The 11,231-nt window shown below is 37.0% G+C and overlaps 1 long non-coding RNA gene across 1 annotated transcript; it reads left to right on the forward strand.

Moving 5' to 3' along the window:
- Positions 1-272: 272 nt before the first annotated feature.
- LOC137853899 (uncharacterized) lies at positions 273-11,231 on the forward strand. The gene is made up of 2 exons (XR_011094811.1): positions 273-518; positions 9,162-11,231. It is a non-coding gene; the product is annotated as an uncharacterized lncRNA (long non-coding RNA).

The following is an 11,231-nucleotide window of genomic DNA, read 5'->3' on the forward strand; positions in this document are numbered from 1 at the left end:
GGATTGTTTTGTTGGTAGTTACACAGAGTCAATAATAGTTCTGCAGCTAAAGTTCTTATAATAAACCTGTTTTTTAGCTCTTCTTAATTATCCAAGGGTAACACAGTTCACTAAGCATGTCACTTGGCACAACTCCATGCAAAGCAGAATTTTCCTGAAAAGTTTGTTTATAAAATAAACAAGAAAAATAAGGGGGAGGGGTGGTGGGGCTGAAAGTGAAAGACAAAGACACAGAGTGGGTTGGCACAATTGCCCATTTTAACTCGAGCCCTAATCTTAACAGCCAAGGTTAGATGAAGCCATTGAGTTTAGAGCCACAGGACTCTGTCTAGCTCAATGAGAAAATATCATGCTTTCTCACAAAACATGAATCTTAGTAAGGTGCAATAAGGGACAAATGCAACTTGGACCTGTGGCATTTTGCAGAGGCTTTGAGGTTGGCCAAGATGTTCTGCCTTGCAGCCAGACCAAACAAACTCCAGGTGATATATAAATGCCCAAGACATCCTGAATGCACTGTGAGTAATTTTGTAGAATTGACTTATTTTTGGATCCAATTCTTTAAATACAATGAACATGAACCTGCTAGCAACATGATAGCCATTTTTTTTGTTGTTTGTGTGTTTTTCGTTTTGTTTTTTAAAAGTTTTACTTCTCTTTTATTTGGCACTGCTATGCTTAACTATTACAGAACTCTCACTGCATGAACAGGTGTAAGAGCAAATAAAACCTTTAAACTTTGCCTTTGTTATCAAGAGACCATCTAGTACCACCTGCACTCAGAGATGTTTAATTAAAAATACACGCGTTAATATTTAACAGAGCACTCCAATATTATCCACAGAACTGCATGGGACAAAAGACATTTAAAAGCATTCTCACTCTGAAAGATTTTTTTTTCCTGATCTTAAATTTTTCGTTGACTGGAATTACATGGTAGAGTTGAAGTTGATACGTCACGTGTTTGCCTCAATAGCAAAAAGTATTTACGTATGACAACAAAATCAGAGCTGTTGTAAGAATGTTTTTCAATTTCATCTTTAATTTCACATGAGAGATTTTCAGATTTAAACAACTTCAACCATTCTGCCCAGATGGATTTTGAATCTGAAACTTTATTGTTGTATAATTAAGAATATTTAATGATATTATTGTGCTTACTGTTTATTAATTTTACTAATAAGTTTTAAGTGAGTCCTATTGATTTTTCCAGGCAAATGAATTTAAATTAAAGAGCTTCTATGCAGAATCAAGAACATTACTCCAAAAAGGATGTGCATTTGACTTCAGCTTTTTTTTTTTTTTTTTTTTTTTTAAATCTAAGCAATTTGAAGTAATATAGAGTTAGCAAAGAAACTACAGCTATTTCTAATTATTACTGTGTCTGACAGGATGCATATGTTTATGAAATAATCTATGCATAACACACAAAAAAAAAAAAAGCTTTTTTTACTGTTTTTGAAATAGTGTTTACATCAAAGTAAAACATATGTGTGATAAAAGAACAAAGCAGAAATCCCTAGTTGCTAGTCTTATTGCAGAACTATATATAGGATATTTACAACATTTCTTGGTGTGGTTGAACTCTGTGTGTCAGGATGATTAATTAACAGACATGAAAAGTTAAACCATGAAGGGCTGGGGAAGATATAACATCTCCTAAACTATTGGGATAGGTAGAGAGGAACATCAGGCTTTGTCAGTGCCTTGCTGCAAAATTTTATTATTCCTCAAAAGGCACCTGGGCCCAAAACATCAAGTGGAAGCAATTTTACAAATCAAAGGAGATAACCATGTGAAAAAATTATGAGTAACTAGTTTACTCCAAGGACCTGTAATAGGATCTGGAGCTTTCATCCCAGCCCAATTAACAGTGACCAAGACTAAGTCTCATCAGGAATAAATCGGACAGATGTTCCCGTCACAAAATCACCACTACAGCTGACACCAATTGACTTGCTTATTGGTCATGTCAACAAAGAGCCAATGATTACATGAGTATGAATTATTGTCCTTCCAGAAAGGCTTTAGGATGGCTAAAAAATGATGCATGTAGTGTGTCTAGACTGTGTCTAAACTGGGAACAGACATCGTTTAGACTCCTGTTCGAAGAATTGCAATTGGCCTGATTCTATTATTGGACACAGATATTGTAAATCATGATTTCTGATTTATAGCAGCTTCGATGATATTAATGGAAACTGTTCAAGATAAAATTCATGGAAGGAAGAACCAGGTTATGACACTAGGCAGAGGGGACTCTTCACCCTTTTTCTCACCCAGAAAGTTGCATGCACAGTGTCACCTGAGGGAGGACAGGCTGTACTGCTGTGCATCTCTTGCAGTAAGAGCTCAGTTGGTAAATCTGATAAGTGATGAAAGAAGTATCTGATGAAAATAATTGGTGAGCAAATGGGAAATATTTTGTTAATGAGCTTTTCATTTCCTCAGTGGGGGAAGACACAAAACAAGTATTGCCCCTCTTACTCTATGATGACCTTTTTTAGCTATTTGCATATTAAAAAGCATATTGTGAATTATCCTAATTTTCCTTCACTTTTTCTTTCTTGTTTTCCATACCTTCCATTAGTTCTATAATTAGAATAATATTTAGTTAGCTAAAATTACATGGTTTAAGTGTGACTACTGTGTCTGGAGATAATGTGAGCAAATGTTGGCATAAAATTTATAGATACAGAAACATAAATAATTCTTTAATGAGTTCTTTCAATCTTAATGTAATCAGTGGGAAACTAAACCAGTTGGTCCCCCCAACCATTGAAATATAAACTCACAGCAGGATTGGTTGATAGCTGAAAAACTTCATTTTGGATAAGAGCCATTTTTAAGAAAAGAGCTGTTTACGTAGCCAGGAAAGTTTGGCTGTAGTGAGTAGACATCAGAATTGTTTATTATTGGAACCCAGAAGCACATTAATTATGTGATTTGAGTGACTGGGTAGCATCAAGCCCTCTGGTTTTGCATGTCAGAGTGCCCTCATCTTGTACGGTGTAAACTGACCCGTAAAGTGCACGTTTGTGCACTAAAGGTTAAAGGAGGACTCTCCTCAATCTCCACCCAGGGTCTGCCAGGGTGGCTACACTTCAAATTTATGTTTTAGGGAGATCAGAGCGCTTTGATATACTGCACAGGGCAGCAGCATAGCTTCAATTTCACTTACATGTTGTGATTTCCTATGAAAGATCATCTGTCATGGGGAGTTCTTGTAACACATTTGCAAATAAGGTCAAACAATTTGTTCAGAGGTGAACACGGTAAGTATAAACACATTGTAAATATTTGAGTATGAGTTTAATGGTGTTTGAGAGGCTTGCACAAAAAACCTCACAAATAAAATTGCTATATTTAAAAACAAATTAGAAACTTGCACATTATTTTAGCCTTTGGTGGGCATTCATCATCATTACGGACATTTCTGTTTATTTTGGTTTGTGTTGGGAAAAGAGAACATTTAAAAAGATCCAGCAGCATGCTGCGAGCTGGGGCCTGCTGGGCGTGGGCCTGGCGCTCCAGTCAGCCCCACCATTAGCGGCGTCCCCAGCAGACCTGCCTGAGGAGCCGCCTGGGGACTGGCAGTGGCTTCCAAAACACTGATACAAAGGTCCATTAGAGTCACCAGGGAAATATTTTTGGAGAGTTACAATGGTTAGGGGAGCAGGTCTAGTTTGTGATGTTTTGGGGTAGGAACAGCTCAGTGACAAACAATGAAGTGAAGGGCCGACTTTGCTGGCAGCACAGGGCCTGCTCTGCTGTGAATGGTCATCGGTGGTTTTGTATGAAAAATGTCAAGCGATAGTCTGTACTACTTTTCATGAAGGCACTTCATACTTTGGGGAAAATAAGATGAAACCGACTCCCAAAATACCTTATTATTGCTATTTTTAGGACTGGAGAACCACCTGATTTACCTCAGACATTGATCAAAACACTACCTGAGATTTCTTGTGAATCTAGCTCTGATGTGCCATGTCCAGTCTGTCCGTAGCAAAGGCTCCTTACAGAAACACTTATAGCCATATTCCAGCACACTCACAACAGGGAAATTTTCTTGCTCAAGGTCTTTTACGTCACCACTACAGTTTGATATGGCTTTTGGAGTGAAGAATGTAGTAGAAGATATTTGCCAGAGTCTCTCCCCCAAGTTTAGAACCCTGAATAGTTTCCAAGCAAATCTGCATTTGAAGAGTATTAAACCCATTGATTTCTGAATCCAAAAAGGTTAAAAAAAAATGGCCTTAGAAGTAAGACTGAGTGTCATGATTTTCAAGTCTGCAGTGTCCATTTTCTGGTTGGTTATACAGAACCCAAACCTGCAAATACTTCTGCACATAACATGAGGAACACTATACCTGAATATAGACATTTGTAAGCTTACATCTTCAGCTACCAAGCTCTTTGAAACAGAGAACTATGTTTATGTGGAACAGTATCTAAAACATCTAGCCTATTTGGGTGGCTGCAGAGTTGGGTGTTGGACATGTCTTCAATGTGTGAAATAACACTTTCAGACTACACACATTTTTCTTCCAGACTTTAGCCTTCAAACACACAAAACTCAGCAAGTACTACACAAAACCTTAAAATGGGGCAGTGAGTAATACCTGCTGCTTCAATTTCTCTTTTAATCTTTGCTGAGCTGCTACTCTTTAAATTGATCCTATAGCTAATTTCCCACCCCAGCATTACCAGTTTCTGTGCTTTGTTATTTTTCCTTTATTTTGTATAGTTTAGTATAGCTATTATTTTATTGTTTCTTCTCATTTGAATGCTGGAAAACCCATGTCACAGTGTTGCAATATTAATTCTGTGCACCAGCCCTGGTGATGTTATGGCCATGTCACAGCCTGTACCATGTCATGGTCCTAAAGGCAGCTAGAAAGTACTGACAGCTGTAGATAACATGAGCTCCTTGCAGCATCCACTGTATCTTTACCCTGTCCTGGTTCTGCAGTCAACTGAAATGTGCCTGCAGCCATAGACAAACAGAACTCCAAACCACCCACCAGCTCTGTACTATGAGATTGTTCATGCATGTAAATTGTAGTATATGAAAAATATAAAAAACAGTAGATTAAAATATAAATGTATAGGTAGGACTTCTAGCATCAAAGTGACTTCTCTGTCCAGTAAAATACTAAAAATGGTATGGGTAAAGAATGCCAGATCATTAATCTTACTCTTGATCATCTTGAGCCAATTTCACTCCAGGGTTTCATTTGGTCTTTCCTGAAGCCTTACTATAAATCACATGATGTACAGCACACAAGGAATACTTATTTTGATAAGGTTAAGTCTATGTATTCCACTGCTGTGTTGCCATTTAAAAAATAAAAATAAAAATCTAATATGGCTTTATAAGTTACCATGCTCAAATACACTTCGTACCTGTTACTGTATAAAAAAAGGGATTCTAGGTGCCAAAATAGCAAGGAGTGTCGGCAGCTGCTTTGACACCTCTACATTAGCATGTTTGCATGTGCGTAACCCATTTCCTTCATGGCTACACCTGGACGAGGGAGCACCACACAGCCTTTCATGGTTCCTTGGGGAAAGGTGAGCTATTTCATAGGGACTGACCTTCCTGTCAACCTGTGAGACACCATAAACCAAACTGATGGAGGACTGGATTTAACTGTTTCTTCTCAGCCAAGATCACACCATTCTAGAGATTGCTTTGTCCCAGCACAGAAGTGTGATCTGCTGCAGTAATTCTGCCATGAATGAGAGCCTTTCTTTTGAGTCATACACTTTTGTTTCCAGTCTACGGTGTCTTGGCTTACTACTGTGCTGGGGATTATCCCTGCAAAAAGCCAGAGCCTGGAAAACTGACCATTTTCAGCAGCAATGAAACTAGTTTTTTGAAAAGTGTTTCCCTCTCTACATATAAAAGTGGTCTCACTACAGTGAGACTAGGTAAAAAATTGTAATAATAAAAATAATATAATAACATTTTTATACTGTAATGTAATAGGAAAATGTAGTACCAATAATACTATCATGAATATTAGTATTATTAGTAGTAACATAATATTCTTCTAGTTAAAGCTTAATTTTTCTGGATGTCAGTCAAACATAATGAATTAGACTGTCTTGTTTTTCAAGCAGAAAAAGTCTTGATCTTACAGGAAACTTCATGCAGACAGATCACAAATGACTGCAGAGAGGGTCTCAGTCAGCCTGGGGAAATGACCCAGCAACGCGGCTGTATCAGGACTGGTCTCCAAGAACAGGCCATAGGAGACTGAAAAGGGAGAAAAGCTAGTACTTATTGCACATGCACTAGGAGACCTTTGTATCAATAGTCTGGATTCAGTTTTCTCCTCTTCTACCATCAAAATCCTACCGAAACAACTGCAGGCAGCAACAGAGTCATACAGATACAATTTATGACAGAATTTGGCACAGAGGGTTTATTGCTCCATTCTGATGGGTTGAGGTCTCTCGAAAGTCTGATCAACTAATTCATAAATGCTTTGTGTAGTTGTATAGTTCTGTATTAAGGGAAGTGAGCTAATATCTTACTATTACTTCATAATATCTAATACAAAGTTAATGAAAAAAAGCCTTGGCACTGCAAAAGCTGTGAAACTATATACACTTAAAATAAAATACTGTAACACAAAGTGGCTCTGAACTCTTTCATATTTTTTAAAAATTCCTCTAGGCCTGGAGGGTCTGTGAAATTTTTATCATACTGGAGCACTCAAAAATATAGGATGTCACACACCAGAGGGTAGGCTGAAATTGTCCTTTGCTCATCCTTTTAATATCCTATTTTTGAGTCTCCTGTAGTCATTCTTTTTTCTTCAGGTCCCCTAAAGGAAGACTGTACAAAGCATGAAGAGCTCTGCCTCTGACTACACTGAATTTTATGCTTCAGCCTTTTTTCATCAGCACCGGACACTTCAGTTTCTACATTAAAGCTTAAAATGTTGTGCCCTGGCTTACAGATACAGCCCTCCCTCCTCCCCAGTTGCTTTCTAGTAGTATTGTGATGTGGACATCAGGCTTCAGATTCTGTTACTACTTCTTTAATTCATTGGCTACAGAAGTCCTCAAAAAGTCCTGTCTTGCAAGAGCATGAAGTTTATAGACATACAAGAGTGATAGTGGCAACAGGGCTGGAGTGCATCAGCAAAGCAAGCAGGGTTCGTGTCTGTGAAGAATTTATTTTATTTGCTTTCCCAGCTTTGTTTCAAGGATACATATACCTGAAGGGGTGGCCCGGAATAGATGAGTCAATAGGACATGAATTTTAAAAAAATCAAAAGAAAGGACATCTTTCTGGAAAAGTGAAATGGAAATAGGAAAGAGAAGACCAACAAAGCAGAGAGCATGTATCTGCCCAAATGACATGAGGAAAACCTGAGGTTGGAAAGACTTTGGAAGAAGGAAGGAGAACAGCCATGCTTTAGCAGGGACAGGACAGGCAAACTGAATGTCCATTACTGCCTCAACTGTTTCCCGTGAAATGAGAGCCAACTTAAACAAGCTGGCCTGAAAAATGACAGCAGTTCAACAGCTGAGTTACAAACTGGTCTTCCTTGCTTCAGGACAACAATTCCTGAGACAAAAGTGAAGTGCTTGGTATATCTTCAGCCATCCAAATTTAATATGATGTTGTAAGCCTGTCCAAAACCTATTCTAAAGGCTGCTCTGAGGGAGGATAAAAAAGATTCTGCCATTTTCACAATGAAAATGAACTTAGCAGAATTAGCTGTTTCATGTGAAAGGAAACCCTGCTTGCCAGAAACAGATTATTTAAAGCCTTTGATTGACCTGAGAGACTTCCTAAACTTTCTTCCCCCTGCCTCCCACTCTCTGCACTATAAGGGTCTATTTTATTTTCCGATGTATCATGGCAATAAATTTAAAACTCCTGGATCTCTCAGCTCACTCTTCCTAGTTGGCGCCTCATTTGAGTAATAGGTCACGAAGTTGACATTCTTGCAGTGATGTATTGCTTGCTAGAGTGGCACTGACCAGGAAAGGCGGGTCAAATAGTTTTTTTTTTAATATAATCTTCTACAGCTAGAGATGAAATTGCTATAAAGAATGGCAAAAGAGCATATCCATGTGATACTCTCACTGGGGAGAGTATCCATAGGGGGAGAGAGAGACAACACCAAGAGCTACAGAGAGCTATATCTCAGGAAACATGGCTTATTTTGGGGACAAGCCAAAGGTAAAATAACAAGTGAAAATAAAATGACAGGAAGATTCTAAGGATATTTTCAGTACCTGATTACCTTCTGTTTAAAGGTTTGGCTCTAACTTCTTTTTACTTGGCTTCATCCAAAATACCCTTCATAGCAGAGAAAAACTGTTACTTCTGGGAAGTCAAAGCTGAGTTCATTAGACTTGGTTTTCTTTTTGTAATTTTGATTAATAGCGTTTCTTAAAGTATGTGCTGTTTCTGTTGGGCCATTATTCCTGATGGCGTGGTCCTGAAGTTTCTTAGATTGTTGCAATTTATTACTTTTTTTTTTTAAAGTTTAGTGTGTCTTCTTAATTTCAGAAGAAGCTGGAGTCCACACACGCGCACATACACTCACACACACACACACAAAAATAACAATAATAATAATAAATATATATATATTTTTTTAAGTGTGCAAGCTACTACCACTCTTCCCAGGTTTATCAGGCTATGTTAACCATTTAAACAGCCAAATTCAGCATGATATGTTTTTATTAGTTTCTACTCCTCTTGATGGTATAAAGTTTGTCTGATGCAATTCTATTTGTTATACAATTAGAGTAGACATGCCCCGAAGCCAAAGAACAGAAAGTATTCTCTTTCAAAGTTCTGAATCCCTTTTCCTGTTATTACTTTGCTGTTTTATTATTCCTCAGGCTACATACAAGTTATGTTCTTGCTTTTTACCTCCTCTGACTTTCCAGACTTTTTGCCTGTCTTTCACTGAAAGAAGAAGTTTTGCAAAACTGTCATCAGGAAACTTATACAGCAAAGCTTGTATTGAATGAGCAGGGACACATGTTCTTGTACTTGGTAAGAAAACTTGCTATAGTTTCAGCAATCTGATTCCAGAAAGGAGATTAATAGATCTGACAACTGTCATAGATGAAGGACCATATTTCTGCTTGATCTATAATAGTACTTTTTGTTGTTGTTTCAGCCCCACATATTGTTTATGCTGATCCATCTCTTCATGCAGAAAACCAAAAGTCTATATTTCATCCTGGCTGAAGTCACCCCATATAGCATTATAAAGTTTGAGGAAGAAATTCTGACACCATTATTCATTAATCACTGACACTGGAAAATTATGAGATATCATGAGAATGTCTGAAGAAAGAAAAATGTTTATATTTGACTTCTTGTTTCTTGACCCTCTGAGGTTATTTGCTTCATATTTTCAACTTTTATCCACATCCTGGAAGGCTAACAAGTCACTCTATTTAATGGAAGCTTAAATTCTCATGAACTTCCCTTATTCCAGCAACTAAGGCACAGAAAAAAACAAATCGCTAGTCTTGGTGATAAAACTGAAAAACTTGGCAGCAGCTTTCCCTCCTACTGATTAGCTCTTTATTCCATGAGTAATCTGATATAAATAAATGGAGTAAATCCATTTACCAGTAGATATTATTCACTGTGAGTAAAACCAGCGGAAATACGTCCTGTTTAAAACAGAATTCACTGGAGCAAGCTCCCAAAATGATAGTCTTTGTTAGTCTTATCCAGATACACAATGTATAAAATGTATGCACATACATACACACACACATATCTGTACAAACACATGCACCTAAACTCATAAATATGGCACCAGGTTCTGAAATAAGTAGCAGTACTTGGGTTACAGTTCCAGTATTAGCATACCTTGCTGTGTAAAACACCAAGTAGTTATTTCTGTTAATCTTAAATCAAGGGAACTTCATCTGTATGAAAAGAGAAGAATTTGTTTATGGCTTGTCTCTTAAATGCAATGTAGCCACAGAAAGAGTGCTGCTGTGTGATCACAAGGTGGTACACAACATGAGTTGATGTGCATAAACCAGGTTGGCTAGAGGAAGCATTTCTTGCATCTGATATTATAATTACAAAACCCTGTTGTTTGGGCTGCTTAGTTTTCTTGGTTGTATAGATTCTTGGTTGTATAATAAATGCATGTAGCAGTCTCTTCTTTAGACAGACGGCTTCAAAACCCCTCTCTCTTCTGCTTGAACACTGATTCTAACACTACTTGTAAGAACTTGATTTTGTTTGAAATTTCAGCTGCATCTGTCAAATTTATTTGAAAATTAGCTCGTGTTGTAAAAAAAAAAAAAAATTGTTGTGAAAACACAGTATGACTGCAGAAAGAGAGAAAACAAAACAAACAAAAAAAAAAAAAGTCAGCTAATAGCAGTAATTCTGCCTTATTTCTGTATTCTATCACAAATCCCCATGAGAAATACTAGCTGGCATTTGTAAATGGCAGCTGCTGCCTGTGAGCTAGCACAATCAATCTTCATGCTACTGCAACTACACACATAAAGAATAATCAGTGTCTGTGAGTCAACAGGCTGAAGCATATACCATTTATTAGTTTCCTCTTAAAAGTATCTGAATAACAACTGACCAAGGCAGAAAAGAAGGCAGTAGCTTCTTATTTTCATGTCATGTCTAATATGATTACAGAGGTTTAATATGGGGTACTTGAAAAGTCTCACCTTACACATTCATCTCACTTTATTGGTTTGATATAATTGAGACAAATTAAACCAACTTAATAGGCTATATTCCATTAATGTCTTAGTCATTTGGAACTTTGATATCAGCTGTACTCTAGAAAAACAATGACTTCTAAACTGATATTTGGTCCCATACATATTTGGTCCAATGCATACATCTTATTTATTGGTAAAGAATAGAGAATGAATTCCCCTGTTCATTTATACTACTGATCATAGGACAAAGTTCTGCAAAATGGTATTATGGAATCTCCATTAAAAAAAAAATAAATAAATAAAACTGGAAGTTATTTAAAAAAAAAAAAAAAGGTGAGAACTTGTACTAAAAACTTACAATCCAAACTTTTAGATACTCAAGTACCACAGAGAAAAAAATCAAATTTCAATATTATTTCCCTGTTTGAAGAGTTATAAGTACCAGTGGATCCCAAATTGAGTACTCTTAAGACTAGACAAAGTGGTATTTCCTTTAATTTGAAGAAATAAATGTCCTGAATGTATTGCATGAA

The sequence above is a fragment of the Anas acuta genome, chromosome 3, assembly GCF_963932015.1.
Source record: "Anas acuta chromosome 3, bAnaAcu1.1, whole genome shotgun sequence".
Classification (NCBI taxonomy): Eukaryota; Metazoa; Chordata; class Aves; order Anseriformes; family Anatidae; genus Anas; species Anas acuta.